This window comes from Microtus ochrogaster, linkage group LG2 (genome assembly GCF_000317375.1).
Source record: "Microtus ochrogaster isolate Prairie Vole_2 linkage group LG2, MicOch1.0, whole genome shotgun sequence".
In the NCBI taxonomy this organism is placed as follows: domain Eukaryota; kingdom Metazoa; phylum Chordata; class Mammalia; order Rodentia; family Cricetidae; genus Microtus; species Microtus ochrogaster.
Genome location: NC_022028.1, coordinates 6725521 through 6732798, shown reverse-complemented (window position 1 = coordinate 6732798; position 7278 = coordinate 6725521). Strand labels below are relative to the sequence as shown.

Below are 7278 nucleotides of genomic sequence, written 5' to 3'. Positions count from 1 at the left end.
CTGTCTGCCTGTACTACCTACTTGTTGTCTGTTCCAGAGTTTAGAACTGAACCAGGCTTTTGCACATTCTAGGCAAGTTCTCTCCCACTAAATTATACTTCTGCCTGTGGTTATTTTTATTGAGACGAGATATTTCTGTCTAACGCCAGCTGGTCTTCAACCTACAACACAGCCCGAGCTGGCCTTGAATGCATGAGGCTGCCCTGCTTCAGCTTCCCGAGCACTTCAGCACCCAGCCACGGATGTTTTGACATGGGTGAGTGAAAGAATGAACGAGCACAGCTTTCGCTAGGAAGAAACTAGCAAGTCAGTGAGCGTTCTCATAGCAATGGCCCTGCTCAGCTGCTGAGTTCACCTACAACAAAAGCCGAACAAGACTGTGCGAGTCTGTAGTGCCACTGTGATTTATGTCGCTTTCAGAAAATCTTTCACAGCAGCAGTGGTGGCGGCCACAGGAGGCTCACACTTCACAGAGAAAGGCAATAGGAGCCTCCTGTCATGCCAGCAGACCGCAGAGCAGACCGCAGAGCTTCCTTGGAATCCTGGAACTACATGATGTAGGATGAACCGCTCCCTCATTCAGTTTCTCTCTATTCAACACTTTCTCCTTTAGGCTTTGCTTAATGGAAATGCCTCTGAGTTTCTTAGGGTCAGTCAGGCTTCTAATCGTGAATCACGAGTCACGGAAAAAAGGCAGGTTTAAGACACAGAGCACCTGGGGCGAGGGTGGGGGAGCTCACAATCATCTGAGACTTCAGTTCTGGGGGATCTGGTGTCCTCTTCTGCCCCTCTTAGGCGCCAGGCACAGACTTACAGGCAGCCTCCAATATACATAAAATAGAATATTTCAAAAATACCTGACCGGGTGCCGCTTAGTTGGTAGAGTGTTTACCCAGCATGACCTGGGCGTGATCCCCAGTGCCTCAAAGAGCAGGTTGGTTGCTTCAGGCCAGTGATCTCACAATTCAGGAACTGAGACACCAAAGGTCAAAGGTCAAGGTTCTTAGCTATATAGCTAGCAAGTGGGAAGCCAGCCTGGGCCACAGGTGACTTTCCACATTAGAATGAAAAGATAAGAACAAGAGGGACACCCCCCCCCCTTTAAAGAAGTCCTTCCCGGGGACCCCCATTCCAAGTACCTCATCGTCTCTTCTCTTAATGCTCTATGCTGAGGTAGTCTCAAAGTAGATGTTAAATTGTATTTGTTTACAAACAAAACTAGTTGGGTGGGGGGATTTAGTCAGGGTCCCTAGGAGTTCCTTATGACTAGTGAGCAGATAGAGCACCACAGAGAAGAGTTCAAGCCCTGGACCTTCACACCTCACAGGGGATTGATTTCTGAATAGCTTAAAAGAGTGGCTGAGACTCATTAACATCCTTCCTCACACTCCATAGCTCAGCGTGTTGAGCCTTCTGCCTCAGTGTCACTGAGACCAGCGACGGTCAGACCCACGGTAGCGGTTCAAGGGTGGCATCAGCACACGGTGAGGGTAGGACCTGTGAACAACCGACCACGGAAGGAAAAACACTCTCAGTCCTGACGACAGCGAGCTGAAGCTGGCACGCCAAGGATGTCAACAAGCAGTCTCCTTCATAAGGCTCCCAGAGTCCCCTGGGTGAGAAAACCTGCCCCAGTGCTGACAGCTCTCCCATGCTCTGTCGCCAGAAGGTCTTCTCTTTATTTTGATTCTGGTGCCCTGACCCAGTAGCTCATTTTTACTCCAAGATTTGCTTGCCAGCCTCTGGCATTGCCCTTGCTTCAGGGAGCACATTTTCCTACCCCTGCTCATATATATACCACCCATCTCCTAGCTCTGCATTCTCATTTGGGTCAAAGATAATTTGAGCAAGTCTGATGTGGTAACACGTGCTGCCCAAACCAGAATCGGTGTGCCCTTTCAAGGTGACAGCTCCTGTGTGTGTGTGTGTGTGTGTGTGTGTGTGTGTGTGTGTGTAAGAACCTGACAGGCCACTCCTTCCTTACCCGGACCTGGCAGGGATTCCCATGGTCCAAATCAAAGCCTCAAGAAGACCGTGTTCATTGTTTTGTGGTTTTGCTTGGCTTTGCAAAAATCCAGCCTTAAGGGTGGAATAACCAGCATTTTTTTCTGGTCAGCAGCAGGATGCTCCAAGCAGGGGTGATATTACTTTATTTTTATTTCTATTCGCAGACTTCTTAAATCTCGGCTATTCCTCACAAGGAAGTGTGTGTGAGCGTTCCACAATGAGATCTATAGACAAAACATTTCCCTGCAGCTCCGGGTTCACCTGCTGCCCAGCTGGCACTGAATTCTTAGGGTGGCTTTCTCGGAAGCAATCAGTCATATCTTATCAATTCTGGAGCCCTGTTTCTTTGAGCCTCCGAGGTCAGTCCTGCATCAAACAGGAGGGCACTGCGGTTCCAGCCCGCCCTCCCTGGACGTCCTCCCTTGCCCATCCTCCCCAGTGGGCGCTCCTGTATCCCCGCCACAACCTGGTGACAGCGCCACAAGCCCATGACTCAAAACCCTCTCTGTCCCGGGGCTCCTTATCTAGGCACTGAGCTGAGTTATTCCGGGGTACCCGGGGCCCTCCCTGGGCTCACCGATGCCACCAGCGCGAGTCAGATCCAAGTGCCTCTCGCAGCCAACAGAGCAGGCTTCTGGACAGTCGTTCTCACTCGAGGGGGATGGGCTTTATCTCTGAGGTGGGTTGAGCAGGCGGCCGCTGAAGATCTACCCTTAGGCTCGACCCTCCCCTCCTGGGGTTGTTGTGGAGGAGGGACAGGGGAGGAGCGTTTGGCCTGGCCTCCTGCCAGTTCTGAGCTGCTGCGGCTGCGGCTCTCACAGTGCTCGCCCCAGGGCGGGCCTCTAAGAGCCCACGCGTGGATCCTACCTGCCTGAAGCTGTGCTGAGCTCCTAGGTTCCTAGTTGGACACCCGAGTCTCGCCAGGTCTGTTACGCGATGAGCTGTGTGCCACCCCCAAGCGTATTTTGTTAGTTTCATCCTGTTCTCCAAATCCACAAAGAGCACGGGAATAACTAAGCACCAGTTTAGAATCTGAAATGTTCTGCACAGTCCGCATTTCAATACTTTGTACCCGGAACCCAGATTCACTCCTTTGCAAACTCTGTTCCAAACGGGAAGGCCTGCCGCTGAGTAGCCTCCTTGCTTTGCTGATACTGAAGGACATCGTATTTAAGTTTCTGTCTCATAGTTCAGTCTAACTCAGGTCATTAGCACTTATGGTAAAGGCGTTTCCCTCCAAATAGAAACATTCCCTCAGTGAGAGAGGCAGCAGGTAAGTTTGGGGATGGGAGTGGGACGCTCCGGAGCCTCAGGAGGTAAACAAGAGTCTCACGTCTAGAGGAACACAAACTTGGAAGATTCTTGAAGGTCCCTCCACAGCAGTATAAAAAAAAAAGCAGCAAACAATGGCGGTGGAGGTAGATGGCAGTTGGAGACTTTTAACCACAGAAGAGTGGAAGAGAGAGATTTGACTGGTGGCGGTGCATGCAGCTTTGCCGAGGGCGACGGTGTAGCAGCTTTAATTGCTCCTCTGCCCTGTCTCCAGCCCTCACCTCATTCTGTCCCTACGCCACGCCCCCTGTTATGTGGCCTTTTCAGTGATGCGGTTCCTTATAAGTAACCCTTCACCCATACTCCTGTTAGAAGCGCCAATAAGAACTCATTGGTTGACTAAGATGGACACTGGGGAAATTGTATGGATTGGTCTGGGTTCCCTTTCTGGGGTGTGTAGACGCGTGCTGCTTTTCCCCACATAACCTGGCACACAACCCTGTTTTCTCTGAATCATCATCCTTCGTTTTTTCAAAGTTTTCTCCTCAAACTCATTTTCCAATAATTTTGAAATATCTTTGCCTAAAACTATTTAGAAACTTAAGGAAAGGTAGGTTGAAAATTTTAGGCAGTATTACAATATTTTTTGACCTTTTGAATAGATTGAACTTCATTTTGTCTTTGTGAACTTTGAATAATTTTCTGTAGGAGTGAGAGTGGAGAGACAGTATGGAGAAGCCATGAAGATGCAAACACAGTACGTACCTGAGAACTGCTTCTAAGATATTTATGGAGGCCTGCAGATACCAGGTCAGTGGTAGCACACAAGCCTAGTATGCATGAGGTCCTCAGGACCAAAAAAATAACATCTGTGGAGTTTAAGCAGCTTAAACCCAAAGAAGCAAACAAGGATAAGACATAGCTGTAGCTTGAACAGGAGAAAAGAAGGAGGGTAAGAACCTGGGAGTGACATGGAAATCTGCCCAGATTTGTGGGAGGCTTTGTAACTCCACATAGTCAATGATAGTTCAACTGCCTTAATAGCAGTGGAGTCCAGCCATGCGGTGATACACCTTTCCTGGTGACATCATATTCAGGGGTGGAGCCCAGCCATGTGCTGATAAACCTTTTTTGGTGACATCATCTTCAGTGGTGGAGCCCAGTCATGTGGTGATAAACCTCTCTTGGTGACATCATCTCCAGTGATGGAGCCCAGCCATGGGTGATACACCTTTCCTGGCAACAGAGAGGAAGTATAAGGACCCCCAAGACTAAGCTCTCAGTACAAAGTAGATTTATTTGCCCCAGAGGGACAGAGGGCAGGAAATAAGAGACAGGAGATAGAGGATGGGGGAGAAGGGAATGAGGGGGAGGGGCAGGGATATTTGTCCTGGAGTGGGACAAAGGGGCTGCCTCTGGATAGAGAGAGGAGATAGACATGGCCCATAGGGAAACCTCATGATAGCATGAGATGTTTAATAGGGAATATTAATTAGGGCAGCTAACAGGGGCTTTAGATTACTATCAATACTTTGATAGCTGGACCTTGGCAGTTGGCCTCAGAAGGAAGAATGTAGTGATATGAGCGGTGGGCTGCGGCCTGGCTCCCAGCCGCCTGGCTAGCTTATGCCCTAAAATAACAACACACAAATTGTATTCATTTAAACACTGCTTGGGCCATTATTTCCAGCCTCTTAATGGCTAATACTCACATCTTGATTAACTCATTTCTATTAATGTGTGTAGCACCATGAGGTGGTGGCTTACCCAGAAGGATTCTAGCCTATGTCCATCTTGGGCAGGAGCTTCATCACATCTGCCTCATTTCCCTTCTTCCCAGCCTTCTGTTCTGTCTTCCCCGCCTACCTATGTTCTAACCTATCAGGCCAAGCAGTTTTCTTTATTAATTAACCAATGAAACAACAGATAGATAGATGACCCTCCTCCATCAGAAGAAGTGGTCTTATAATAGAATAGATTTGGGGAGTTAGCTTAAGTAATGTATTCTAATAGTTTTGTGCAAGGCAGAGAGAATGGAGAGAAAGAAAGGCCTGCTACAGCTATGTTTGCCAGACCCGGACTGGCCAGAGTCCCTTCAGGAAGGTCACCTGTGCTTAGAGATGATTAAGGGAGGTAGATTAAGAAAATTCAAAGTTGACAGTAACTTTAAGTAACTTGATTTTCATAGTCAATCTCTAATACCTGTATATTAGTGCATCACTCAACCCTTGGCAGAGAAACTTTCACTTGCAACATATGGCGATTAACACAGAGACCCATAACTGCTCAAGAAGCAGAGAACGCTTAGCCCTGATTGGAACATCTACTGAACCCTCTACTCCCAAGGCTCAGGGACCATTGTGGAACTATAAGAGCCAGAGGTAGAAGATGAATACAAGAAAACAGTGTCCATTGGACACAACAGGACAACTCCACATACTAAATCACAGCAGCAGACAGAATTCCCAGACTCCCCAAGAGCTCAAGCCTTGTCAAATATCCCCCTGGAGAGGGGAGGTAGACAGGAAGTCCCACCCCTAGCCAAGGAGCTCTTGCTAGCTTCTGAGAAAGGAAGTGCTCCATTTTCCTTAAAAGTGTTTCCCATTGGTAGGTGGATCAGTGCTTCAATGGAAGGCCACACACCCATGATTATATAGGCAGCAAAAATGGACTTGATGTACAAGAAAAAAAGATACAAAGTTGGGTGGTAGGGAAAGGGGAGAGTCTTTGCCAGAGAAGACTGCTTAGACATAAGGTTAAGCCAATTGAAAGTCTTAGCTTTCAATTAGCTGGCCAGCAACTACACTGGGTGTTCAGGATCTTAGTAGCATTGAGCCTTTCTCAGGGTGAGCTTTTAAGTACAAAAGCCATGTTCTGGGCTGACATATTTCAGTAATCAAGGACAGTTAGCCAGAAGCAGAACTACAGAAGTCAAAACATAAGGTTAATACATCTAGAGACTTTCTCAGAACTATGGACGTTGATGGATTAGGCCTTTGCTTTTGTTTTGGCAGATAGTACTGTCTATGTGCTCATTTTATGGCCTGAATGGTATTTCCGTCATGGAGTCAGTTATGCTAAGGTGTGGGAGCCTATTAAGGTCTAGAGCCCTGTTACAAGCCCGATTCCATCAGACACTTATTTAACAATTTGGTACAATATTACAGACAAGTTTCAGATACAAATGTAGTGATTAAAAACACAGAGCAACTGGGTGGTAGTGGCACACACTTTAATCCTAAATCTTGGGAGGCAGAGGCAGGCAGATCTCTGTGAGCCCGAGGCCAGCCTAGCCTACAGAGCAAGTTCCAGGACAGCAATGGTTAACACAGAGAAACGCTGTCTCAAAGATAAATAGATAGATAGATAGATAGATAGATAGATAGATAGATAGATACATACATACATACATACATGATAGATAGATACATACATACATGATAGATAGATAGATAGATAGATACATACATACATACATACATACATACATACACACAGACAGACAGACAGACAGACAGACAGACAGACAGATACATAGACAGATAGAAGCACTGGGCTTGAGTTCTGTTTACTGAGTCTACCTCCATGGCCTTGGGCAAGCATGACAGGCTTTGAATCCCCCAGTTTCTTAATTTATACCCTAAAAATAACAGTAGCTACTGATTGTATTGAGAATTAAAGGGGATAACTCAGCCAAAGGTGAAAATGTACAACTGTATTTCAGACAGTTGGGGGGTGTGGATATAGGAGGATCAAGTGTTTAAGGCTAACTTTGGCTACAAAGCAAGGCCAGCCTAGCCAGGTGAATGAAACTTTATCTCAGTAAACAAACAAACAAACAAACAGATAAACAGAACAATATGTGTAAATGCTTGGAACAATATGTAGCCACCAAAAAGAACTCTTGATAGATGTTAGCAATTTATACATAGGTAAGGTATCCATATTCATAAAATACATAGGAGGACTAGTTCATTTATAAGTGAACATGAATTCCTA

General features: G+C 46.8%; 1 protein-coding gene across 1 annotated transcript in view; it reads right to left on the bottom strand.

Moving 5' to 3' along the window:
* The window catches only part of Pla2g7 (phospholipase A2 group VII), a 46138-nt gene extending 43291 nt beyond the window's left edge, over positions 1–2847 (bottom strand). Inside the window, exon 1 of the mRNA XM_005359797.3 lies at positions 2585–2847. The gene's annotated coding sequence lies outside the window, so the exon portion shown is untranslated. The remainder of the gene's footprint in view (positions 1–2584) is intronic.
* Positions 2848–7278: the final 4431 nt, after the last annotated feature.